We start from the raw sequence: 17,516 nt of genomic DNA, 5'->3' as shown, positions 1-17,516 counted from the left end.
TGCAGCCGTCGCGTCGCTGAGCGCTTAGGTAATTTAAGGAAGTTCTAAACTTCATTATGTGGAAAAAAATTAACTTACTTACCCAAGTCCTTCTTAAGTATTACTTACGTATTCATAGTTCACAGTCTGTGAAATCCGTTTTTCATTAGCGACCTTTTTAAAATGTTAATTTATGTTTATGAAAATTCTTTCTCTCACAATAAAGTGTTGCTGAAAAAGATGGAAAACTCAAAGGGAACAATTTAGAATTAAAAAGGATAAAGAATTGTCGGAATTAAAATTTCATTTGAAGCAAAATTCATTTTTTCATTTTTATTTTATTAAACAATGTTAATTATTGTGTTACTAGCTTTTTGCCCGTGTCACGCCCCGCACACACCATACTAAAATACCGTGTGCCTCCTAACTCGTAGGTGCGAGGGAGACAGAGTCCGCGCGCTCTCCCCCTTACTCCTTAGTCGCTTACGACCATTTAAGACTAAAGTAAGACCCAGAGGAGGTGAGGTCGGCGCCCGATACGAATTAGTACGGGGCGGAGAGTTACCTTTCTATACGTAGTATTATTCTTTATTAAGGCGCAGGCTCACCGCGGTACACGGAGAAGCTACGCACGTGTATTAAGTTTCACATTGTCTTCTTCTTCTTCTATCGTGTGGGTTGTGAGGTGGAGTACCAACCTCATCAACCTGGTATCAGACCACAGGCTGATCACCTGATGTTGTCGGAAAATTTAAGTTTTTTTGTGTTTTTTAAAATTATTTTTAGTTCCATACCATTGCGACGGAAAATTCCACTTGATATCAACTTAGAATCGTAGCCTGAATCATGCCTCAAAGTTTTCGTTACGATGTCACTAACACCCTGTATACAACAAAGACTTTCTTATTTGACAACATATTAAAATTATAAACAACATTTCATAGAAACGAAACCTTTAATTAAAATATTCATTCATTCTTTCGAACGAATAGAGAGACAGGTAACGTTTCTTTGTAATTTGTAACAAAGGCAATAAATAATTAATTGAATTCTTTTGTTCACATTGGACAAAATGTTTTTTTTTAACGTAGAGACCTTTTGGGTTTCCTTTTCATTTTCAACATGAATATTAATCATCATCATCAGCCGTATGACGCCCACTGCTGGGCATAGGCCTCCCCCAAGGATCTCCACGACGATCGGTCCGATGAATATCAATAAAGATAAGAAATAAAAATGTGTATTTTTAATTTTTTTTTTCTTATTTTCAGGTAATACAGACAGATTGAATGGAGATATTGAAACTACAATAAAGGTATTGTTCATTTTCTTCACGGAACGCGTTCAGATATTTACCTTTTTTCCAACATGATACACCATTATATGGGCGGGCGGTGGACTAACCACCTGCTTGCCTCCGTGGTTTAGTGGTTAGAGCGTTGATCTAGAGGGCCCCGGTTCGATTTCGAATAAGCATGTAGTTGTTTCACCAATCAATCAAATATACTCTATTGAACACAAACATGTTTGTGTGATAAAGTATGTTTTATAAGAAACATTTAGCAACAGTACAAATAGGCGGCCTTAATGCTCTGAAGCAAAATCTACGCAACCACTACCAGGAATCAGCCATAAAAAACTTGGATCATAAGCCTCGTCCGGGTCCTTTGGCGGCTCAATAGTAAAGGGTTAAAGGCAATTTAAAAAGTAAAGTAAAGGGACAAAGACCGAGCTCATCAACCCACACGAGGAAAGACCAAACTTATTTATGAATTTTATTAAAGAATTTTATAAAAAAATGTAATAATAAATGCGACATTTTATCACCGTTCTTTATGACGCGATGACGTCACAGGTTGCTTTTTTATACAAATTCCATAGGTATTTCGTGTTTTATCGTTTAGTAGAAAGTAAGTGATTTGACTAGTTGGAAACTAGCCTTTTGTATCTGACTTGCATAGGTTGTGTTAGCTGATGAAGTTTACGTACTAACACCAACAAGGTAGATTGTGTAGATGGTACAATCAACAGACTTACAGGGAAGATTGAGATTTATTTTATTATTATTTACATTATTATTTTTGTAGTAAGTGGAGTTTCGTAGAGGTTCAGTAAGATCTACTCTGATCTGGCATGTGTGTATGAAACGATTGATGAATGTGGAGGAAGCAAGAGAAGTATGTCAGGATCGAAGCGAATGGAATTTTATAGTCTCTGCTTACTCCGGTGGGAAATAGGCGTCAGTTTATGTATATATGTATGTATGGAATTTCGTAGTCTCTGCCTCCCCCAATGGGAAAGAGGCGTGATGTTATGTATGTATTTTAAAGGAGAGTCTAAACAACCTGTGAAGTATGAGGGACTACGGGGTGATAACCTGATCACCTAAAACCGTAATAAGGTTTATGATCACATACGGCTCTGCCCACTCCTTTGAGGACTACTGGATTCCGGTTGTGTTGTGAGGTGAAGCTGCAGCAGTTTTAGGTGGACGAGACGTTCGACAAAAAATATGTTTTTGGAAAAATTACGACTCCAAGTGTAAGAATGGTACCTACCTAATGAGTAACTATCTGTTTGCGTTTGAGTTTGAAGGGTATTTGCATTTTCGGTGATATGTGATCTAACGTATTGGGCTGGTTTTCCCTTCGCGGATTGGAAGGGCAGACAGGCAGTCGCTTCTGTAAAAAAACCGGACCTATCAAATCTTCAGGTTAGGTAAGCGGACTCTGTGAAAAAAACGGGATAATGCTAGGGGGATGGTGATGATGAGTTTGGAGGGTATTTGCAAACTTATTAAATATCAAGAGGAACAACAGACTTAGGTACATAATCGTTTCTTCTATCAAGAGGAAATAGTCTTTAAGAGACCTCCCACACTAGCGCGTTTTCGCACGCGTCTGACCCGACGACGACGCTCGAAAGACGCTAGTCTTTAAATCTCCGTCAACGCCTACTACTAAACACTACTTAAAGTTTTAATTGAACTCTGTAAGATTATGTTGAGTCACTTTCTGCTACGTTAATCTTAATGGCGCCCAACTGGGACTGACACAAAATCTGAAATTCATGTTTTAAGATAATATGAACTAATTACTTTCATACACGAGTTATATTCACATGTCGTCGCCTTATGTAGTCGTTACATGAGCCATGTCAGGAGTCTTTGGCGGCTCAGTAGTCACACCAGGTTGTTGTGGTCGGTCTCATAGGAAGAAGTGAAAACCTTGTAAGCGCCTTTTGAAAAATGTCACATATTGATGCGATTTCCTTCAGCAAAACCTGGAAAAGGAGACGCTACTTTCTTTCCAGGTAAAAACTGAGATTTCAAATTTTTACCTGGATTGAAATCTGGACCAAATTTTGGTCTTTTGTTGAATTTATTAATAACATTATGCGACAGAGATAAAGCGTGATTTTATTTATACTATATACTAAACTATATATCCAAAAATGCAAAATTGTACAAATAAATAACTGGCGCCCAAACTGGGGCCATCCGATTTCGCTCATACCTTAACCCACGCAATGTCTCCATTGTCAAGGGAAATTACCAGGCGTTGGCCGGTCACCAGCAGCCGTCATGCGCCGCAGCCTTCGGAATTGCTCATCAGATTGCCTGGATGGAGATTACCAAGTGATCGATGACCGCCACTAGAGAAACGTTAGGAATACGATAACGAAAAGAAGGCGAAGGTGCGGCGTCGAGTGAAAGTATGCTGATGTATATTTTATTTGGTATTGATGTGGTATTGGATTTTATTTTGTTACTTATGCATCTACACGATATAAATTCACGGCGGTGATCTCTACTGGAATAAACAAACGCGCAAGTAGTAAGTAACTTAAATGTTTATTTTTCATAAGAATACAAAAAAATATTGGTACAATAAAAACCCCACAAAACCAAATCCTCGGTTTGTCTGTGGGAGTGGAGTTATTGTGTTTTAAAATACTAACAGTTAACTTATAGCTAATATATCTTTTGCATATTATTATGAATAGCCCTCAATGTCCCACTGCAGGGCAAAGGCCTCTCTTCCCTTCTTCCACTCCTCCCTGTCCCCAGCTTGTTCGTGCCACAGTGCTTTTGCATATTATGATGTTTAAATAAAGATTTACTGATTTTTTTTTTTACTAATGCTTCCCCTCGATGATGTTAAGACTTACGTGTTTAATACACTTTAATCTCTACAATAATAGAGATAACTCCATACACCTGAGAAGTTTTTATTTCGATATTAGATCCCTTGCTCAGTGTGCGCCACCTGCTCGTCATCATCATCAATTTAAGAGCCACGCTCTTGTCGGTGCAGCATTTTCCATGCTGCTTTTTAGGGAAAAATAGGGCCCTACTCGTACCTACTTAGAAATTAAACATTGAACTGTCCTCTTCGTATGTTTCCCTCATACAAAATTCAAGGCTTGTAACCCGTGAAACTATCATACAACCCAACCCGTCTATTATCCGTTTACTTATCGATCGTATTTGTTGCCCTGAAGGTATAAAAGATACTCCAACCGGGACCCAATTATCCCTCTAGTTATATTGTTGTTCCGAGGTCTGTATTGAGTTAATCAATCAAAAATGTGTTCTTCATCTTATCCAGGGTTGATGAGGCTGGTACACCTCATAACCCACACGAAAAGAAGAAGAAAAATGTGTTTATTAACAGAGCTTTCTGTTAGACCAACGTTATAGGTGGTGAGCCGTATCAAAAACAAATCGTATCGTACAATCAGAATCATTTATTCAACGTAATTATCATAGATAAACTTTTTGAAAATCAATTTAACATTTTTGAATCTACGTCATTTCGCGATTAAGGTGTTACGGCTGAGCAGAAGAAATGACAAGATACTGCAACAGCAACACACTTCATTGCAGACTTTTTAGTTTCTTTCTTTCTTTCTTTCTTTAAACAGATCTCTTCCAGCCAACCCCGCATGGAGGTTGTGGTATGGTATTTTATCCACATCTGCATTCACTAGCTGTGTATGATAACGTATCCTTTATCGTTGGAATATTTTGATAGGAACAGATAGAGTTTTAATCAGGAAATGGACAGTATACCTGAACGGTCGTGCAACTTTCAGCGACCCATTGTTACCGTAAGCTCCCATTTGTCGTTCAGTTCGGATCCGGTGCTGTGTCTGCTTTATCCGACTGTATACTGCAATTCACAAGCTAAGCTAAACTGCAGTATTGTCGTCTATGTACTAGTATTGTAAAGCACCTTTGTTGGTATAATAAAACTCACCTTTGTCAGTTTTATATCACATATATTTCTCCTCTGAATGTAGTTACGATCAAACGGCTTGTATTTGTTTCTAGTACTTTCCGTTTATATTTTTTTATAATTTTACAACAATCAAAACTACAGCCACGTATTTTTCGTATCCTCGAATGAATCACCCGCCAAACGTCCTTTTTCTTTCTCCAACTTTTTTAAAACAGGCCGGTGTTGACAATATTTTACTTGTCACAGTCCTCTACAGATACATCTTTATATTATGATGTTTTAAAATATTTATTGTTGTTATAATTTGAAAGATGTCAAATCCGATATATCGAGAAAATGTCTTTTTGTTAACGATAAAAAAGAAGAACGACCCAGATAACGTTATAATTTTTTGAAACCTTCAGCGCCCCATCAATTTGTTCGGCCTAGTAAAAATAACATTCTAATGAAATCCAAACAAGAAAAAAGAGCTATGTTGCAATTCGGCAGGATTTTTTGTTGTTGTTTATCTTATCAACATGTGGGGTTACTCGGCAAATTTCAAAATTAATTACGCTATTATAAAATAATGTTAATATTACTAATATGTGTATTTATCGTATACTAATGACTTTCACCAATAAAGTTACGTTACAAGGGCGAACCTTTTCAGAGAAGGCAAAAGCAATCAATCAATTATGTATGAAGGATAATGTAATAACTTCTGATAATTTATTAGGCCTAATCTGCTACCTTCTGACGAGTTTCTTATTGTTAAGACTTTTTTATAGGAAGGAATGGTAAAAAGTCGTTTTTTTTTGTTGTCACTAAGTATAGATACTTATTGGCCCCGATTCCTGCAGACACATCCTAATTGTATTTTAAGTTATACCCGTCATTTTCTTATCCGCCGAAAAGGAAAGGGACGGATGATTTCAAGCTGTTAATTTTAGGAAGAATGACTAAATTAATGAATAACCCGGGCGAATAAAATAGGCATCTCGCTCATATGCAACCCGTTTGACGCGTGCTGTCAACTTAATTCTGTCAGGTTATTGGCCAATATAAAATTTTGAAAGGGTTAGGGAAATTCTGCCTAAAATTGACGTGTGTTCCATGAGTTTTATGCCTGTCGATTACCTGTCCCTTTCTTTTTCAGGGGGTAAGAAAATGACAGGTATAACTTAGAATGAAGTTAGATGGTGTGTACAGGAATCAGCACTTTTACCGAGATCATACACCACAAAAACACAAAGCCCCATACAAAAGACTCCGTCTGTCAGTGTAACCCGCTTTAGCACGTGCGTGCGAGCGAGACAAACTGTCTAGGCACCCGCCAAATAGACTAAATCATAATTCAAGCTCGTATCGGTGCGGGCGGTATGTCCCTTCTATACGTAGTATTGTTTATTCTTTGCCAAGGTCAAGATCAAAACCAAGGTTACAAAAGTTCACCAGTGACATGAAAAAGTTACAATAAATATGTTAAAACTGTGTAAATGTGTCCCTTATTTCCATTACATAAAACATTAGGAATAGTTCGCCAATGACAATAGGCTACTTGACAGCCTAGTCAAATGAGATACTTTTTACGAAACATCAAAACGAAAGTTTTCTTTGGAGTTTGTATGGAAATACTGTCCTGTGACGTCATCAATAAAAGCGGTCAAACGTCGTAATTATTGTTACTTAATTCATAAATAATCGAAAAGTAAAATGAGATTGATTTTTTAATCATCTTAGACTGGCTTCTATTGCTATATTAGCATTTTATAATTTATCTTCAACCCAGTCAAATACCCTATTGTATTCGTATAGTTATTAGTGATGTTCCGAATATCCGTATCCGTATCCGCGAATATCCGAGATAAAAGAAAAATCCGTATCCGTATTCGTGTCCGTTACTTTTCACGCGGATCTTTTTCAGGTGATTAAGTAGAATTATTAAATAAAAAACTATAAAATTCCACAGTGTCACACTAAACCATAACCAAAACAAAAGTACTACCCGCGCAATGCAAGTTAAAACGTGTCCTGCCTGACGTTGCGGCGAGCGAAGACGTCAACTATCGTTTCAAGGTCGCGGGCGCCGACACCAATCAAATAATATCGAATAAGAAAATAAAGATCCGTATCCGTATCCGCGGACCTTTACACCAAATATCCGTATTCAGATCCGTATCCGCGGATATACATTTTAACGATCCGGCACATCACTAATAGTTATGTCATAATATTTCCCCAGAATTTTCCACGTGATATCTTGTATTAATTGTAGGCTACACGCGCCTCTCGTTACAGCTGTAACTCAATTTGGCTCGGATCGTAAATCAAAGTCGAGGGATCAGTGTGATCTTTGTACACCCACTGGTAGAGATATACTGATGTTAAACTTAGTGATGTGGCATAACCTTAACCATAGAATAAATACTTTTTATTTGTTTTGGTTTTCCCCGAAGGGCAAGGCAAAGGGAACTATGCCCATACAGCCATGTCTTATGTATTTTTTTTCTTGATGATGAATAATTAAATGATGAAAGTTGATGACGATGAATGATGAAACTTAAAAACCCAAACCCAAAAGTCCGCATAAACTTTCGAGTTATGAAGCGGCTTGTTGGGACGAAGCGAAAATAGATAGGTACACTTCGTTTATTGCCGCGTGACCAACCATTTTCGCGCGAAATTTGAATTTAATGAAGATAAATAAATATATGTTTTTTCTATTGCATGAAAGCTTTTTCTGGAAAATAAAATCTTTTAAGAGGGATAAAACAAGCGTTTGTAATCATTGAAATACTTATCCGAAAACTGTCAAGTGGCCAATTCGTGTCATCGGGCACCTAGCTGTATTGACCTCACCCCTTAGGAGGATTCAATAGCTGTAGGTGTAGTACTGTTACTGGTACTCTTTTTCTCTTGAATCATAGTCTGAATCATCCCTCAAAGTTTTCCTTATGACGTCACTAACACCCTGCATAGGCTGTTTATATTATGTATGTTATCTCTTCTGCAATAGTATACCGTCTTTCTGCCCTGCTGTCAATTTATTCAAGTTGCCTTTAAGGCTTTTCTCACACTGCCCCGCATGATGCAGCGTAGCGCATGGATGCGTGTTCTTGCGTTGCTTGTAAGTATCTCCGTTTGTATAGAAAACACGCACAGTCTAACACACAGAAAATTAATCCACGCGCGTTCATGCGGATCACGCGCATACAAGCGGAGAAACATGCACTCCCGCACGTAAGGTATGGCACACCGAATCCCGCAGTGCCGTGCGTGATTTTAGAACGGCTTTGAATGAAATGATAGCCGCCGTGCGTTAATCCACAAAACGCCCCTACGCGCGTGAGTGCGTAAAAACCCGCACGATGATGCAGATCTGCTCTCCTACAGGTACGCGCGTAGGTGCGTCGACACGCAACATGCAGCATGATGCGGGACAGTGTGAGAATCGCCTAAAGAAGTACAAGGAGGCCGTGTACCGCTATTATCATCACGGTACATCTCTACACAAAGCGGTGCGGTTACTGCGGGATCACAATAATGTAACATCGAGGTTGGCTGCGGTTTATTAAGCTGACTATTGCTATTACTGAACCAAAGAGATTTGTCGGTATCAAAGATCATCTACCCCGTATTAGGGATCTTTTGTTACGTGTAATAGTAATTCTTACATGAGTTAGGGATGCTTCTTTCATATTATATATATGTATGTATGGGAATAAGAAAAGATTTATGGAATTGGTAGAATTAGATTACCTATATTAATCGGGAGCGCAAAAAAGTCACGTTCGTCGTTCACTCCGTCTTGGTATTCTCTTTATTAGCGTTGGTTTTTAGCGACATCTATTGCGTTTTTCGGTTACTAACTTACCCTTTTAAATATCTTTGACATTGACTTTGACGGGGTAACTGAACTGATGGTTCACAAAATGTGCGCTAGATGGCGCTGTCCGTGAAAGTATGTATAATCTTGGGCAATTTGATTCCGACTACTTTATAATAATGTTACTCTATGTTCATTATGTGTTCGGTGATCTCGACGATGATGAATTGATAATCTTACTTACTGTAATTAATATTACAGTAAACCACATTATACCGGGTTCTTACCGCGATCATTATCATTCATCATCATCATCAATCGGTAGTTTCATATCCCTGATTTTATCGCGGTAAGAATCCGGTATTATGGCTTATAATTATAATAATAACCGTGTAAACTTCAAACAATATCATAGTTTTTCAGAGCTTGGTTCTATCTAATGGCTACTTATAAAAATATATTTTATCCAAAAGTTCTATAACAAAATAATATTGTTTGAATTAAATTAAAATTCTAAACAGCCGCAACAGTTGTAATATATTTTTGTATAAGCTTCAAAGGAATTCACCGTTTAATCTAAACGTGCAATTTCCAATTAGAGGCTTGATTCCTCGGAAATAAGTTTTCACCAGCTTCCTGCAAGGGCATGGAATTATTTTGCGTGGAACAATATGTTTTTAGACGGTTTAGTATTTAAAATATTATATATTTATATATATTCATAAGCTGTATATATTTAACTTTATATATTTATAAGCCATAGAGCAACACGGACTCCGCGGACCTTATAAGCTGAACCATTTGTCTGTCTTGTGTTAGTCTAATTGTTTTTATATCCTGTTCTGTGTATAATAAACTGTTAAATAAATAAAGAAATATTTAAAATTATCGGAATGGACCTTTATAATGCTTTATTATTTTTAGATTAATATAATAGAAAGGGTAACAATATAAACTCGTGTAAATCGGATTAATTTCTGCGTTCGCAATATAAAGCTTGCAAGTTTACTGTAGAGCATTTTTTTGCCCACGCTCCGGTCAAATCCCCAGTGCAGACAGGTGGGATTAGCTGAAATCCCACGACTGAGGGACCTTGATTGACCCTTTTTCCATTTCATTTTGCGATGTTGATGTGGGTATTATAAAAGACCCAGCGCCATATTTAATCCGTGGCCACACAAAAATTCATTGCGGATGGATTGTCGCCCTATTTTGTTGGCTTGGTTTGTAAGTGACGTTATTTTAAAAACAAAATGCGAAACAATGAAATCATGTTGAATCACGATTATGTAAACGGAAATTACAAGCATTTGTTTTTTAAAATGTCTTCGAATCTCTTCATCGGACTTATGATATTTCACCTATGATTTTACTTGCATATCTGTTCAAAAACTGAAAATTAAGTGAAATGATAATTACTTACTCCATCCTGCGATATGTTTTTATCATTTTTTTATTGATTTAACGCACATATATTAAAAAAGTATATATTATCCGTGGTTGTATATAATGTTTATACCTATTGAAGTTTTTGAGTAAAAATAAAAAAGAAATGAGCGCCCCATTTAATTACCGCCATTTTGGCAACAATTTTTTTGTTCAAATGTTCACCACTAAGCAGTACACACCCCGGTACGTGACAATGGTAAGAATCAGTTTTTGATTACTGGCACAAAATAAAACAGCACAAAGGATGAAAATAAAAAAGAAATGCTTTCACTGCGCAAAGAATTTGGTTGACAAATTCCGGGGACGGCATTCGAGACATGCAAGAGACATGACTGCCTTATTCTTTAAAGAGTATTTATTAAATTTGTAGCCTAGGGGTTATAATTAATTAAGGGAGAAAAAAATGGATTTTATAGAAAATAACCAATACAAAAAAAAAACAAAAAAAAATCATAATAGGTACGTAATCTTGGAAAATGTTATTCTGAAAATTTAGATGAGAACGCAAGAACCCTATTTAAAAAAATACTATGCGAAAATATTTGCGTGTTCCGCGATTTCCAGTGGTTCAACGTGGGCCAATAGGCTGTTATCAAAGGTCATAAATCCCCGCCAGGATAATAAAACAGCATGATGGTTTCCGACATGCGAATACGCAGTAAAAGGTGTGCCGTTAATTAGATTATGCGAGGTTTCTTTTTTAAACCTAGAATGGTAAGAAACTTTAGGCAACCCTGGACAAATGCGAATGCACGGCAAACCCTAGCTTTAGGTGTATTGAAAATACGCTACCGAAATCACATGTAATTTGGTGGCAGAATTTATTTTGAAGGATAACTTTCACATTAGGATAACTAGATGCTCGTCTTGGCGAAGGGCACTACCGAGCCCCCGATAACTACCTTTTTGTCTATCGTTATTTTCTATGAAGCCCTTATTTCTAGTCAAACCCTTAAAAAATAACATACATACATAACCTCACGCATATTTCCCAACGGAGTAAGCAGAGACTATGGAATTCCATTTGCTTCGATCCTGGCATACTTCTCTTGCTTCCTCCTCATTCACCAATTGTTTCATACATGCACGCCGATTCAGAGTAGATCGTGCTGAACCTTTCCTAAGGACATCTATTTAGTCAATGTACGCCCTTATAGGTCTTCCTCTACCAGCCCTACCATCAATTTTCGATTTATATACTGCTTTCGTAATCCTATTATCCTTGATCCGCTCTATGCGAAAACTTAAGAAATAAAAACCCCGGTTGCTCCATACAAAATATCCCCCCCTTACTCTTTAGCGGCTTTACAGCCATTTAAAACTGAAGTACGACCCAGAGGGGGTGAAGTCGGCGCCAAATACGAATTGGTGCGGGGCGGAAAGTTACCGTTCTATACGTAGTATTATTATATCATTTAACCAATGGATTGGTTAAGCTCCCTCAGTGTTGCTTGATGGAGTAATGTTCATACTCCACTTCTATGAGACTGTGCCGACTATCCAATAATAATAAAAAATAAAAATAAAATGCATTTATTTCGGGGAGGTAATAATAATAATAAAAAAGTTTATTTAGGTAAAACCTACGACACACATACACATTTACAACATTAGAATATATTTAGGTACCTATATTGTAAGATACAATTATGTCACTTTAAAATTAAAAGTTATTACAATGAAAAAAATTTAAAATAATAATGAAGTAAAGTTAAAAAATAAAAAAGAATTAATAAATAAATCTTATATGAAGCTTAGTATAGTTTTATATATAGTATCTCATGCTTTATCAGCAAACTATTCCGTTGTAAATGTGTTTTTTTTACTTAGTGTCGACTTAGATATTTTAATAAATTACATCCCAGATATTATTTATGGGCGCCGTTATCTTTTATGGCATGCTTCTGGAATGTTCTTATTGGATTCTTTGATTGTTTTACCGATTTTTTTTTCGGAAGTTGGCCCTACTAATATTTCAAATTTGATTAATATGGAATAAAATATTGTTTAGTTTTAAAACGGACCTGTCAAATATTCAGGTTAGGTAAACGTCTCCCGTGAAAAACGGAATAACGCTGGAGATATGACGAATCATAGAATATAGAAACATATACAAGGTACTTTAACAAAATACTTTAAAAAGTTCACGTTTCGATATTAATTTATTTTAATTAAACCCTTTTGGATCGCTTAATTATTTACCTACCTAGTCAATTAGCATAAAACTTTGTAGGAGTTAATTTTCTCAGCGTTTATAATTTAGGTAAAGACAAATTATTCCCATTAGTTTAATTAATGTTCCGCAGTTGGCGTTAGGACTTAGGTATTTAAACACAAATTCATTCAGACATATTAAGGGCAACACCACATGACGCGTTGTGGATTCGTTGCGACACCTTTCCGTCGTTTTACATACATCGTGTGACATCGTAACGAATACTCAGAGGGATGATTCAGACCTTGATTCTGGGTTAATATCAAGCGGAATTTTCCGTCGCAAAAGTATGGAACTGAAAATATTTAACGAAAACACAAAAAAATAAGAATTTTCCGACAGGAAATTCCACTTGATATCAATTCGTAACGGTGTCACTAACACCCATACGTACGGGTGATTCGCAAAATTCAATTCATGTTACGATAGACGTACCTCTGACTACCCTATTAGGACATAGTCGTGAGTTTATTGTGTTTTTCTTAGTTTAATAAATATATTTTATGTGTTTATTATTTTATATTACTTTAATCAGGTCATTCACACGGAAAAACGATTTAAGTACTGAATATAAACATTTATTTTTCTTTTCATTTTCACAGCTTCTATTTACAAAAAGGCTTTAAATCCAATTTTCTTCTCACGTAATTCTGTGAAAGCGAAGTTTTCATAAAACAATTGCCGGCAGCGTTTCTTTTCTTATTTTATTTTTAATCTGTGATAATGTGAGCGTTCCCACCTCGGACGGAATAAAGGTTCTTTTGTTAACGCCATTAAAATGATAAAATCTGAAAGGATGAACGGAAACCGTTCGTAATTTACTGCTTTTATTTTAGCGTTTCTATTCAGGAATATAATTCGTATTTTAAATCATCCATTTGGACTGTATGAATATGTTAGTAAATAAATAAACACATTGATGGGAAATACAATATTTTAATTACTGGTTTTGATTTTTTACTACCGCATGATTGAAATGACTCGGTTTACGATTATTTACAATCGTACCTATAATCGATTTTCTCTCATTAGCGAGGATAATTGTGCGTGACGGAATATGAAAGTAAAGGCTAATGTAATATTTTTCAGTACATTTCCTACATTTTTGGTTCGGTAATGAATCGCTGAGCGCGTGTTTTTGACGGGGGCTTGTACGCAACATTAATCACGCGCAGCGGGTATTCGGAAGTCCCAGTTCTTTCGTATGTAGAAATCTATTTGTTCATATATCTTCTACTAACTCCTCATCACCTCACACACCCGTTTTCTCTTCCTTTTCAACTAACATGACATCAAAAAAGAAGGAGGTCATCAATTTGACCCGTATATACAGGGTGTTAGTGACATTGTAACGAATAGCGAGAGGGATGATTCAGACCATGATTCTGAGGTAATATTAAGTGAAATTTTAGAAAATGGAAAATACCACTTAATATCATCTCAGAATCATGGTCTGAATCAAATATATCTATACATTCGTACACAGCGGTATATGCATTCAATAAAATATTGTCAAATTAAGAAAGTACGCATCGTCTTATTACGTATATTAGCGCGTGGTGCTTCGTAACGCGGTCGGGTTATACTGCGACTCGGATTGACCGGGAGTACTTATTTTAGTGTATTTTAAACAAAATGATTAATTAGAGTGGATTTTACTGCAAAAATTTAAATGTTTATACTATGATAACATGCACAATGTCATTACTTATTAGAAATATGATGTTCCATCCTTCTTTTTTCGCTTTGAGCTTCTATTTTTGCAAGTTTTTACCACGCACTTTTCCGTGTTGCCAGTTCGGCGCCTAATCGCGCACTAAGGTAAAATACTGTCAACGTCGGTATATTGGCAGTAAACTTTGCGTCCCACTTTTTGAATCTAATCACTTGTTCAATCTACGGTAGTAGTAAATCAACAGTGACTGCAAGTTATCTTCTGATTATTTGTCTCTGCCCACCCTGTTAGGGACTACGGGCGTGAATTTATGTATGTATGTATGTTGAAGCCTTAAATCCGCGAGACGAAATATATTCATTACCTATTTTAAATAAAGGGTGTGTGAAAAGGCACTATGGTGCGATAAAACTGCTGATAAGGAGCAGTAGAGGGTCAAATCGGCCTCTTGAGGGCCGAATCTACATCCCGTAACTCTTTAAAAAAAAATGTTTATTGTCATAGAAAAAGATCGACACAACATTGGGTACTACAGCTAGGACACACAAATGCTACAGAAGTATAACCCTGCTACCTGAACTAGGAGACCTGTATCTCAGGAAGCAGTGTTCAGCAATTACATCTTTTATAACGTCGGTTTAGGCAGACCATTGTTAAACTGAATTTATTTGACAATAAACTGTGGTTAAATAAGAACAAATAAACATGCATTTTGTATGTTAATTGTGTTTGTGTGTGTGTGTGTGTATGTGTATATATTAGTGTGTGTGTGTTTGTGTGTGGCTGTGTGAGTGCTTGCGTTAACCCTACGACTTATTTATTTTTATTTTTTATTTATTTCTTGAGGAAAGCTAACAGCACAGAATCTTAAATAAATACGTACAAACATAAGCTAGAATGAGGCCAATTATAAGCTTCCACATATAGAACTTAATTAAAACAAAAGAGAGTTAGGTCTACTTACAAAATTAAATAATGCAATTAAATACTCGCTGCTGAGTTTACCAATATAAAATTAGTTGCTTTTGGTAAATTTCTTAAATGTTGTCTTGGGTTCAGAAACTGCTATCATGCTATCTTTCTGGAATACATACTAATAAATTCGTTTAGCGACAAAATAAAACTTACCTAAGACTCATACATACATACTCACGCTCGCGATATCTAACAGGGTGGAAAGAGACACAAATTATGACAATATAATTTGCAGCCCCTTTGTTTCAAAGTGGAAAAAATAATATTATAATAATAAGTATGGAGAAAGGTTATGGTGGTGGGGTAATGGATATTATTATTATCAGCCTATCATCATCATCCCCCTAGCATTATCCCGTTTTTCACAGGGTCCGCTTAACTAACCTGAAGATTTGACAGGTCCAGTTTTTACAGAAGCGACTGCCTGTCTGACCTTCCAACCCGCGAAGGGAAAACCAGCCCAATACAGGATAGGTCACATACCTCCGAAAATGCATTTCTTGGGAATTTGGGTTTCCTCACGATTTTTTCATTCACCGCTGAGTACGTGATAATCATTTATGACCCAAACATGAATTTGAAAACAAATTCGACAATTATTAGTTTAGGCCTGTGCTGGATTCGAACTTGCGACCTCAAAGTGAGAGGCAAGCGTTCTACCAACTGGGCTACCACGACTTTTATTATCATCGCCATTTTCCCAAAAACAAATGACTATCGTACGTCTCGGAACACTGTAGTGACAGCGTAGCTAGTACTACGAAATGCCGTTTGTCTCATCGTAGCATTGGCTACGAAGTCGTAACGATTAGCTACGAAAACGTGTTTATGGAAGGAAACTGTCTATTTCTCAATGTCCCTATCGTGGAGAGTAGAATCACAAGTCACCAGAAGACAAATAAGGATAAATGCAGGAGGTCCGTGTTTCTCTATGGGATAAATGTTATGTAGTAAATATCCTTTTTTAAAAAGAATTAAAGAGTATACAAACCAGTAGCCAAAGTATGGCTACAGTTTTTCTTGTTTATGGGTATGACATTTGATTATATCAAGTTACCCATATTATACATATTATATTCAATTACATCAGTTGCTTTGATTTACCAAGCAACCGATCCATGTTATAGAAAATACTACGTTAGAAATAGCTAATAAATGCAGTTCTGCGATTTCGGTCCAAGTTTTTTTCATTTATAAGTATTTGTACTTAAAAAAATAATAATAAAATCATCTTTATTTCCAAACAATAAACAAAGAAGGATGTAATAGTAAGTTTTTATTGGGGACATGCGTATCATCATATTTTACTATGAGACAAAGTTTTTAAGGCGTCGCTGGTGAAAGTATTATCGTAAATTAACGATAGGGCTCAATAACCCGTGAGGACACGTGATAAGCAACCTGAACATTGCTTAACGACGTGCCTTAGTTCAAAAAAAATATCTACACAGTATTCTTTTTTTTGCCCAGTTGGTATTTATCAAGAGAAGTGTGTCAGGATTTATGCAAATGGAAAAGTCTCTGCTTACCCCAGTAGGAAATAGGGGTGAGTTTATGTATGTATGTCGTACATATCGTATCGTATCGCAGGCAGAACTTTTTTCAAGACAACAACACAAACGTCAACAATAAATTAAATTAAAATTAAAAATCGTTTATGTAGGACAAAGTCCATAGAATGTTAGCATACAAACGACTTATAAACTAGTGTTTGTAAGACATTGAGGAGCTCGGTGGCGCAGCGGTAAACGCGCTCGGTCTGCGATTGTTGAAGTTTAGCAACTTTCGCAAAGGCCGATCATAGGATGGGTGACCACAAAAAAAGTTTTCATCTCGAGCTCCTCCGTGCTTCGGAAGGCACGTTAAGCCGTTGGTCGCGGCTGCATTAGCAGTCGTTAATAACCACCAATCCGCATTGGGCCCACGTGGTGGTTTAAGGCCCGATCTCCCTATCCATCCATAGGGAAGGCCCGTGCCCCAGCAGTGGGGACGTTAATGGGCTGATGATGATGATGAGTGAGACATTATTCGGGCGAGCATAAAAACAGACTACAAATAAAGGCACTCGTGCTGATTCCTACAGACACCTCCTAATTTTGTTTTAAGTTATACCTGTCATTATCTTATCCGCCGAAGAAGAAAATATAAGATCAGATGTTAAGTTATAGGTAT

At 36.6% G+C, this 17,516-nt stretch overlaps 1 protein-coding gene across 2 annotated transcripts in view; it reads left to right on the top strand.

Moving 5' to 3' along the window:
* LOC126373838 (beta-1,4-N-acetylgalactosaminyltransferase bre-4-like) overlaps positions 1-17,516 on the top strand; it is a 263,755-nt gene that overhangs the window by 220,181 nt on the left and 26,058 nt on the right. The window lies entirely within an intron of this gene.

This window comes from Pectinophora gossypiella, chromosome 16, assembly GCF_024362695.1.
Source record: "Pectinophora gossypiella chromosome 16, ilPecGoss1.1, whole genome shotgun sequence".
Lineage (NCBI taxonomy): Eukaryota > Metazoa > Arthropoda > Insecta > Lepidoptera > Gelechiidae > Pectinophora > Pectinophora gossypiella.
Note: the sequence above shows the minus strand (reverse complement) of the source record. Positions and strands in the feature narration are given on the sequence as shown.